The following is an 8,592-nucleotide window of genomic DNA, read 5'->3' as shown; positions in this document are numbered from 1 at the left end:
GCCCATTCACGGCAGGACTGCACGGCAGTCTGCAGTGAATGGGCCTCACTGATTGGTTCACACTTGTTGTTGCCAGCCGAAAACACCGAATGTGAACCAATCAGTGAGACCCATTCACGGCAGGACTACCGTGCAGTCCTGCCGCGAATGGGCCCTTTAAGCGAGTTTAACTTTTTTATCTATCCTATTAATCTTTTCTTCAATAGGCGAAGAAATCTTACTGCAGTCTTTTCACGCTAGAGACAGCACCAGCATAGACATTTTTTTTTTTTTTGTTAATTCGTCCCGGTCGGGACAGGCAAAGGGAGCGTTGCCCATACAGCCATTTCTATGTTTTCTCTATTTAATGAATGATAGTGAAGGCCGAAGCCAATTCTTTTATATTAACCATCTGAAATAGAGTTTTCATCAGGCCGAAGCCAATTCTTTGATATAAATAATATGAATAATAAGTTTTTTCATCAGGCCGAAGCCATTTCTCATGTTTTGATAGTATTGTTTTGTTTAATACTGTCCCTTCTTCAATTTGACATATTGTCGTCATTGGTCATTGTCTTCATTGTCTTGACTCTTGACAGATGCCTAAAAAGGCTAAAAAGTCTGCTAATAAACAGTTCAAAGTTATGTACACTATATAATATTTTATTACTAAAACTAAGAAAAACGAGATGAAAAGCAAATATAAAAGAGAATTATTTACAACCACAAAGTACTTATATATAATTAGGAAATTTACACCACATAACCGTTACAGATAACTATCTCTGTGTTACTATATACAATCTCAAGGTATATAGGTAATGACTGGTACCTATTTAATTATATATCACCAATGGTAGAAAGGACGTACTCATATATTGGCTTATAACAATCGGGTGTTTTCAGAAGCTGCTGAAGGGAGTGCGGGATGGCTTCAGCAGTTTTAAAGATATCCATCAAGTGATTAATAAAAATAAATCTTTGAAGAGTAAAACTGTTACAAGTAAAGAAAATGTGATCCAAGGTTTGTTCAGAATGATTACAGTAATTACAAACGGGTGAAGACAATATATTCAATCTATGAAGATGAGCATTAAATCGACAGTGACCAAGTCTAAGACGGCAAATAGTAGAATAAAATTTCCTGTTATGAAATGAAACACCTTTAGTAAACCATGGGACTGACAACTCCTGTTTAATCTTAGAATACCATTTTCCTTTGGTTTCCATGGTCTGTTTCCAAAAATTTGTAAATTCGATTTTAAAGGTTTCTTTTATTTTGACTAAAACGTCAGATTCTGGAAGACATATGTTTTTAATACAATGCTCCTGAGAACAAGTAGTTATAGCTCTTGCTAAAAAATCGGCTTGTTCATTTCCCTTAACACCAATATGTGACGGTGACCAGACTAAAACTATATTTTTTTTGTTTAATGTTGTTAATTTTGTATATTTTTCTCTAATATCATGGATAATATAGTTAGTTGTAGCACAAAATTTGGGGTTATTTAAGTTTTGAAGAACGCTAAGACTATCGGACACTATAATCCATTTATCATAAACTTGAGTTTCAATATACTCTAATGCAGACAGAACTGCTAAACACTCAGCAGTAAAAATACTTGTTAAATTTGGAAGCCTAATACCATATCCTTTCTTATCCTGTTTAATATATATGGCTGCTGATACCGCCTCAGAAGTCTTTGAACCATCAGTATAGACTTGTTGATAACCAACTAGGTTACTTAGTAAAAGGTAGACATCTTCTTTGCACTTCAAAGAATTATCAATTACAATTTTTAGTGGAAAATATTTAGAGCTAAATGTGCTCATATAGCAAGGCCATAAGTCACTTTCATATAAGTTATAGTCTTGCTTTATTTTTACAATTTCAGGTAGGTAATGTAATAAAATAGAGGAAGAAGAACCACTCTGCAATTTTACAAGAAGAGGATGATTTTTAATGGATGAAATTCTCAACAAAAACCTGTATATTAAATATTTAAAGCGAATTTTCAAAGGAGGGATGTTACATTCAACCTGCATTGATATTATGGGTGTGGAACACATCGCACCAAGCACAATCCGTAAGCACCTATTTTGAACTTTATCTAGTCTATCAACAAAATGTGGAATAGAAGCAAAGCATACATAACCATATTCAAAATGGCTTCTTACAATAGCCTTGTAAAGAATTAATAAAATTTTTGGATCAGCTCCCCAATATGTGCCTGCTAAAGACTTTAATATATTGCAAGCCTTTAAAGCCCTGTTTGCTAAGTAATCAATATATTTATTAAATTTGAAGGAGTTCTGAAAAATCACACCTAAGAATCTAACAGTTTTGTCAACTGCTAACATACTATCTCCATATTGTAGGACAATGTTTGTTGTTTTGCTAGGTTTTTTTGAAAAAACTAAAACTTTGCTTTTTTCAGAGCTGATGTCCAAGCCCAGATCATCATAATAGGCCTTAAGGCCGAGGAGAGCAACTCTGAGATTTTCAATAGCTGCAGACAACTTGTCTGCAGTACAATATATAGTTAAGTCATCTACAAACTGTAGGTTAGTAATGTTTTGACCTAAGACAATATTTAACTTATGTATATACAAAATAAATAGTAAAGGACTGAGAATTCCACCTTGACTTATTCCTTTGTAGGAATACCTTGGACCAGTCAGTTTATTTTCAAATTTCACATATAATTTACGACCACTAAGAAAATGATACACCCAATTTACCAATTTTTCAGGTAATTGTAAAGAAGTTAAAATAGTTGAAAGTTTTTCCAAATTGACATTATTATATGCGCCAACAACATCAAAGAAAATACCAACCAATATTGAATTACAAGACAGAGCATTGTGAATGTCCAAACAAAAATGACTCAAGCTCTCTCTAGCCGAACGGCCACGCCGAAAACCGAACTGATTACTAGGTAAAATATGATTTCTTTCTATAAAAAATTCCAATCGCTGTTTAATAAGCTGTTCAAATATTTTGCCAACACAAGAACTTAAAGTTATAGGTCTATATGAATCTGCAACATTTATATCCTTTCCGGGTTTTAATATTGGAACGAGACAATCTGTTTTCCACTGTTCAGGAATCATGGAATGGCACCACAATGAATTTAATAGATTAAGGAACAACTTCATATTTTTGGTGTCTAACAATTTAAACATTTTGTAAGATAAACAATCTAGACCACAAGCAGAATCTTTACGAGATTTTATGGCTGCTTTCAGCTCTTCAAATGTAAAACTATCTACTAAAAAAGAATTTGGAGATGTTGTCACATTGGAATTACTGTTCTTATAATTATTTGGTACTGTATCTGGAGTATATTTATTTAAAAACTGTAATATCCATTCACTATCAATGAAACTACTTCTAGGTGTATAACTTCGGTTGAATTTTTTTATTTTCATCCAAATTTGGCTCATAGGAGTTAATCTACTAACAGATTTACAAAAGTTTTCCCAAGAAAGTCTTCGCTCTTGTTTCAATACACGTTTTTTATGCGCCTGAAGACGCTTAAATTCGACAAAAGTTTCAATACAAGAATTCGCTTTAAACCGCGCATAAGCTTGACGACAATCATGTACAGCCTTGGAACATTTTTCATTCCACCATACTAATGGAATTTTAACTTTTTTTTTAACGTTACTACAGGCAGAACTTTGAGAAACAGAATTAGCAGTTGGGGTGCAGAACTTAGGCTTATTCAAACCGTTGATAAATGTGCCACATTTATCAACAGTTTGAATTATAAGCGCACAGAATCTATTATAACTGTCGATTAAATCGCATGTTTCAATTTGAAATTCTTTTAATTTCTGATTAACAGTTTTTTCATACAAATCCCAATTTACTGTTTTCAGATTCGTGTGAAGAGGAAAACTTTCAATTGTCTGTGACAAGTTACTATGGGGAGAGAATGATGGAGAAAGATTCAATGTTGTCAGAGTTGGTAAATGATAACTACCTAACGAGTCTGAAGAAACTTGCCATTCACAAAATAATGCTAACGACGCCGAAACAAAAGTCAAATCTAGTGCATTTGGCTTCCATCTATGCGACCCTACAGTGGTTGGACGTCCATCATTCAAGAGAACCAAATCATTCTCATCAGCGACATCAACAATATCTCTCCCTCGCGCGTCAACTTTGCCGCAACCCCATAAAGTATGATGCGCGTTAAAGTCTCCAGCCAAAATTATCGGTTTCGGAATAGTGTGTATTAAATCATTAAATTTTTTCTTATTAAATTCAGGAGTACAGCTTCCTGGGCTGTAAAAACTTACAATCGAAATTTGTTTCTGAAAAATTTGAATCTGAACAACAATATTTTGTAAAGAATCATCATAAAATGTATTAATTTTGTTATAGACTATAGTGTTATGAATTAATATGGCTACTCCATTGTGATTATTACCACAGTCATTTCTCACAATAGAGTATCCTTTCATGTTAAATGTGATATGTGGTTTGAGCCACGTTTCACTAATTATACAAATGTGGATGGAATTATCTAATAGAAATTTTTGTAGTTCATATTTATTACTTGGCAAGCTTTGACTGTTCCATTGCATAATATTTACTTGGGCAGAGAATGTGAAAGATTATTATTTTTTTCTTTTATAGTTTCTTTTATTGTTTCTGAAAGAAGCTGTGAGTTTATGCTTGCATTTTGAGTCTTGTTCAGAGTAATAGCTTTAATTAAACATTCTGTGAGTAACGTAAGTGCGTTTTTATTTGAGAGAAGTACATTTAATAAGTCTTTACTATTTGTGTTTTCATTCAATGAAGGGAAATTTTGTAATTTATTATTAAAAAGGTCTGCATATGATGTAGTTGTATACTTTTTTTTATTTTCTTCTATTTTCATTTTTTTAACTCTACATTCTCCAGATATAGATAAATGGCTACCTTTGCAATGTACGCAAACAGCTCTATCTGGGCTTTGAGTACAGTTTTTATAATTGTGAGCCTCGGCACATATCGAGCAACGCTCTGCATTCTTACAAAACTTTGCTAAATGCCCGTATCTTAAACATTTATAACACTGTTTCACTGGTGGAATATATGTCGTAACAGGAAATCGCCACATATTTATTAAAACATATTCAGGCAATGATGTAGAGCACGAAAATGTAATTGCCACTGATTGCGTTGGTTGCAGCTCAAAGCTGTTGTTAACCTTAGCTTTTCTCATTATTCTACGTACACATATTACCCTTTTTGTACTACTCGAAATTGCTTTATAAATTTTTTGATTGGACATTTCGGTCGGTACGGAGTTGATGACACCAGTCAACTCCGTGCTACCAGCTGGAATGCTTGCTTTTAAATTTTGGTCTCGTAAAAAAGTAGTATTTTCAAGAAATGCGTTAGCTAAGTTCGGCCGATTAAAATAGACTCCAACTTTGAATTTATTAATTTTTCTCAAGAAAGATATTCCCTTAATCGATTGTTGGAAAATACGACTTAAACCCATGAGGTCGCGAGTACCTATAGGAGTTTCACCTGTGCTTTCCACGAAGACTACAAATTCAAATCCAGCTGCGCTGTCCTCTGGATAGCGACGGCTGTAATCATTTACTCTATAAGGAGCATATTTGCTAAATTCCTCTGTGGGCTCAGACTGTTCAGAGCTACTCGACTCAGCCTGATCATCCACCGGACTAGACGATATTGGTCTCTTCTTCTTCCGTTTGGACGGCCGCTGAGACATCGCGGCGCGCCTGGTCCCGTGAAGGGACTTTTATATAATTAAAAAACTTACCAACAATACGAAGAAATAATTATATACAATTAAAAAATATATACAATACGACAAATATCCTACAATTATGCAACTTTTAACAATAAAAATCAAATTAAATTTTCAGTGCTGAAAAATTTTCTACTTTTCCCGCCACTCCCGAAAATCGAATCCCCAGCATAGACAGTAAACAAAACGTTTTGTTCGACGTTTGATAACGTTTCTTTCAATATTCTGATATGACGTGTGAAACAAGTCGGATGATTTGCTTTATGTGCTAGAAGTGTCCTCTGCTTTGACCTTTGCGTAATATTCCATATTTAAAAAAAAAAAGTTAATAACGTAACCTTTTAAAATTTTTATTTTTAGGAAACGTAAACCATCGACATCTGCCCCGCTCTACGCCGCGCTCGACACAGGGCTATACAGGTGATTATTTATGGCCCATATATTTTTGGGATTAGTGGACGAAATTATTTCATATCGAGCCCGCTCGTATTAAATTTATTTTTTCGTTAACTGCCTCTATAGAACCGCTACCGTCTTGTTGGTATTAAAATTTTAATTTATTCCGTGCTTTACATATTCGTGGCAGTGTGTAAAGTAAATCAATTTTTATAGCCTGTTTATTTACAGTATATCGCATGTTTAATCTGAGCTTATAACTACGCAATACTGTATATTATTGGATCACTTTTGCCATGATATATTTTACTAGATAACTCCGTTGCGCCAAAACTCGTTTATCACGCGGGAACCGTACATTTTTTTTGGAATAAAAAGTATCCTATGTCCTTTCCCGGGACTCAAAGTATCTTCATGCAAAATTTTCGCAAAATCGGTTCAGCGAACAGGTAACAGACAGACAGACGGACAGACAGACAGACACACTTTCGCATTTATAATATTAGTATGGATACATCCAAAACAAAATGATGACACATTAAGAGCTCACCTGACTCTAAAAATCAAACATCGTCCTTCTCTCTTCACACTCACGCCCGTCTTTCATATGCCAGGTGAAAAAGGACGGCGCGGAATCATCGCCGAGTTAGTTTTACTTGAATAAAAGACGAACTATAACGATTATGAAAAAAGGGTTTTGAGCAAATTTAGGTTTTATCAATACCTTTTTAGATATTAAAAAAAATTAAAGAAAAGACAGCAAACTTCGAAGATCCAAGCAAAAATGTGTCTAAAACAAGGTTTTTTGTAAAAAAGAAACTATCGAGCATTTTTTGAGTAATCGTGTTTTCGTCTTGAACATTTAATCTTTATGAACTAAAGTTACTAGTGTCAAAAAATCAGTTTTCTAGACCTTACGGATTTTGAGATCTAGGTTAATGTATGTAGTCAAGTTAGGGTCATATGGGCTCTTAAGTACTAATATAAGCGCAAACTCATTTGCCTCAATCGATGATGAAAACAAAACAAAATGTTGCCAACTTCCAAAATTAATTCCGATCATTAAAATATTTCAATAATCTCATTTAGAGTTTAATTAATTTACAAATGAGGTTTGAATAAATAATATTTGGAATGATTTGTGGCATGACACAAGTTTTTAGACATTTCAACAGCCGTGTCAAAAGTATTCATAAATAGTATACTTTATTGCATCTTCTGATTTAAGTCAGATCATTAATTGATTTAAGTCGTCGACGAACAAGTTTTTTTTGTAAAAACATGATATTCTATTGTATTATCGTATTTGTGAATTTTTAAATGGACATTAGTACATCCGTAGTAGGCGAAAAGGTGTTAGTGGAAAATCTATAAGAAATTGGGAGCTCCATTTTGATGATATTTGAAATTGTATAATTATAGTTCTTCGGAAAATCTATTTTTAAAACAGAACACTGTGATTTATACTCCTGGATCGTGATTCGTGAATATAAGAACATAATAAACAGGAAACTTCTCGATATTTTTTAATAGTTTTACCAGGATTTTATGAATTTTTAACTCTACCATTTTGTAGTTAAGACGTACACAACACATAGAATAAATACTACGTAAAATATATTTAATTACCAGAGTAGACAGAACTAAGTTAGTAGATAGTTTCGTTTACTCTGTAATTACAGTACCAAAATATTGTAAGTTGTAACCTCTTCCTTTTTGAAGTCGGTTAAAAATTTCTTATGTGCTTCAGTTTAAAAACAGTTTCGGTACAGCAAGATAATATTATATTGATTTATGTGAGCCGCTCCCTAATAATATGGGGACGGTGTCTGTGTTGTGGGCTGCTGAGTACCAGGGATGCAGCTCTGTACAGAGATATAATAATATTATGGAGATAGATATAAAGAATCTCAGCTATTCTCTGTAGTATCTCTATACTACAGGGTGTAACAATATTAAGATAATACTTTAGGGTGTGTATGAGTCCCGTGTATAGAGTTCACTCACACACTTCAGTTGTATAGAGTTACTAAAAATAGCAGCGCTGAAAGAGCATATTTTTTATACTTTTGTATGGAAAAACTCGTGACGTTGGGGCGCTTGCCCATACAAATAACAAGAAAAAATTGATCTTTCAGCGCTGCTACTTTCACAGTGAACTCTCTAGCATCTAGTTATCTACAAAGAACACATACACCTGATACATCCCCTAAAGTATTATCAGCTATCAGTTATCACTTAGTTTTGTTACACTCTGTATAGAGATATATGGAGATATGTAGATATATCGAGAGACTATGTTAGTCAATTAGTCATAGACGTGACAACTGACAACAGCCATGACAAGTCTAGCCAAAATGCGTGGTCAAACCATAAAGTTAATATACCTAGCGGAATAGAGCAACAATCTCGAGCTGTCAAGCGAAACAAAAGTTGGTTT

The 8,592-nt window shown here is 33.7% G+C and overlaps 1 long non-coding RNA gene across 2 annotated transcripts; it reads left to right on the top strand.

The window, feature by feature from the left end:
* Nucleotides 1-740: 740 nt before the first annotated feature.
* On the top strand, nucleotides 741-3,890 carry LOC121732599. Of its 2 annotated transcripts, none has more exons than XR_006036403.1 (6): nucleotides 741-807; nucleotides 886-1,003; nucleotides 1,875-2,066; nucleotides 2,418-2,544; nucleotides 2,733-2,918; nucleotides 3,865-3,890. It is a non-coding gene; the product is annotated as an uncharacterized LOC121732599 (long non-coding RNA). The 2 variants fall into 2 exon arrangements; XR_006036404.1 differs by having other exon boundaries at nucleotides 757-807; nucleotides 889-1,003.
* The last annotated feature ends 4,702 nt before the right edge of the window (nucleotides 3,891-8,592 follow it).

The sequence above is a fragment of the Aricia agestis genome, chromosome 12 (assembly GCF_905147365.1).
Source record: "Aricia agestis chromosome 12, ilAriAges1.1, whole genome shotgun sequence".
Lineage (NCBI taxonomy): Eukaryota > Metazoa > Arthropoda > Insecta > Lepidoptera > Lycaenidae > Aricia > Aricia agestis.
Note: the sequence above shows the minus strand (reverse complement) of the source record. Positions and strands in the feature narration are given on the sequence as shown.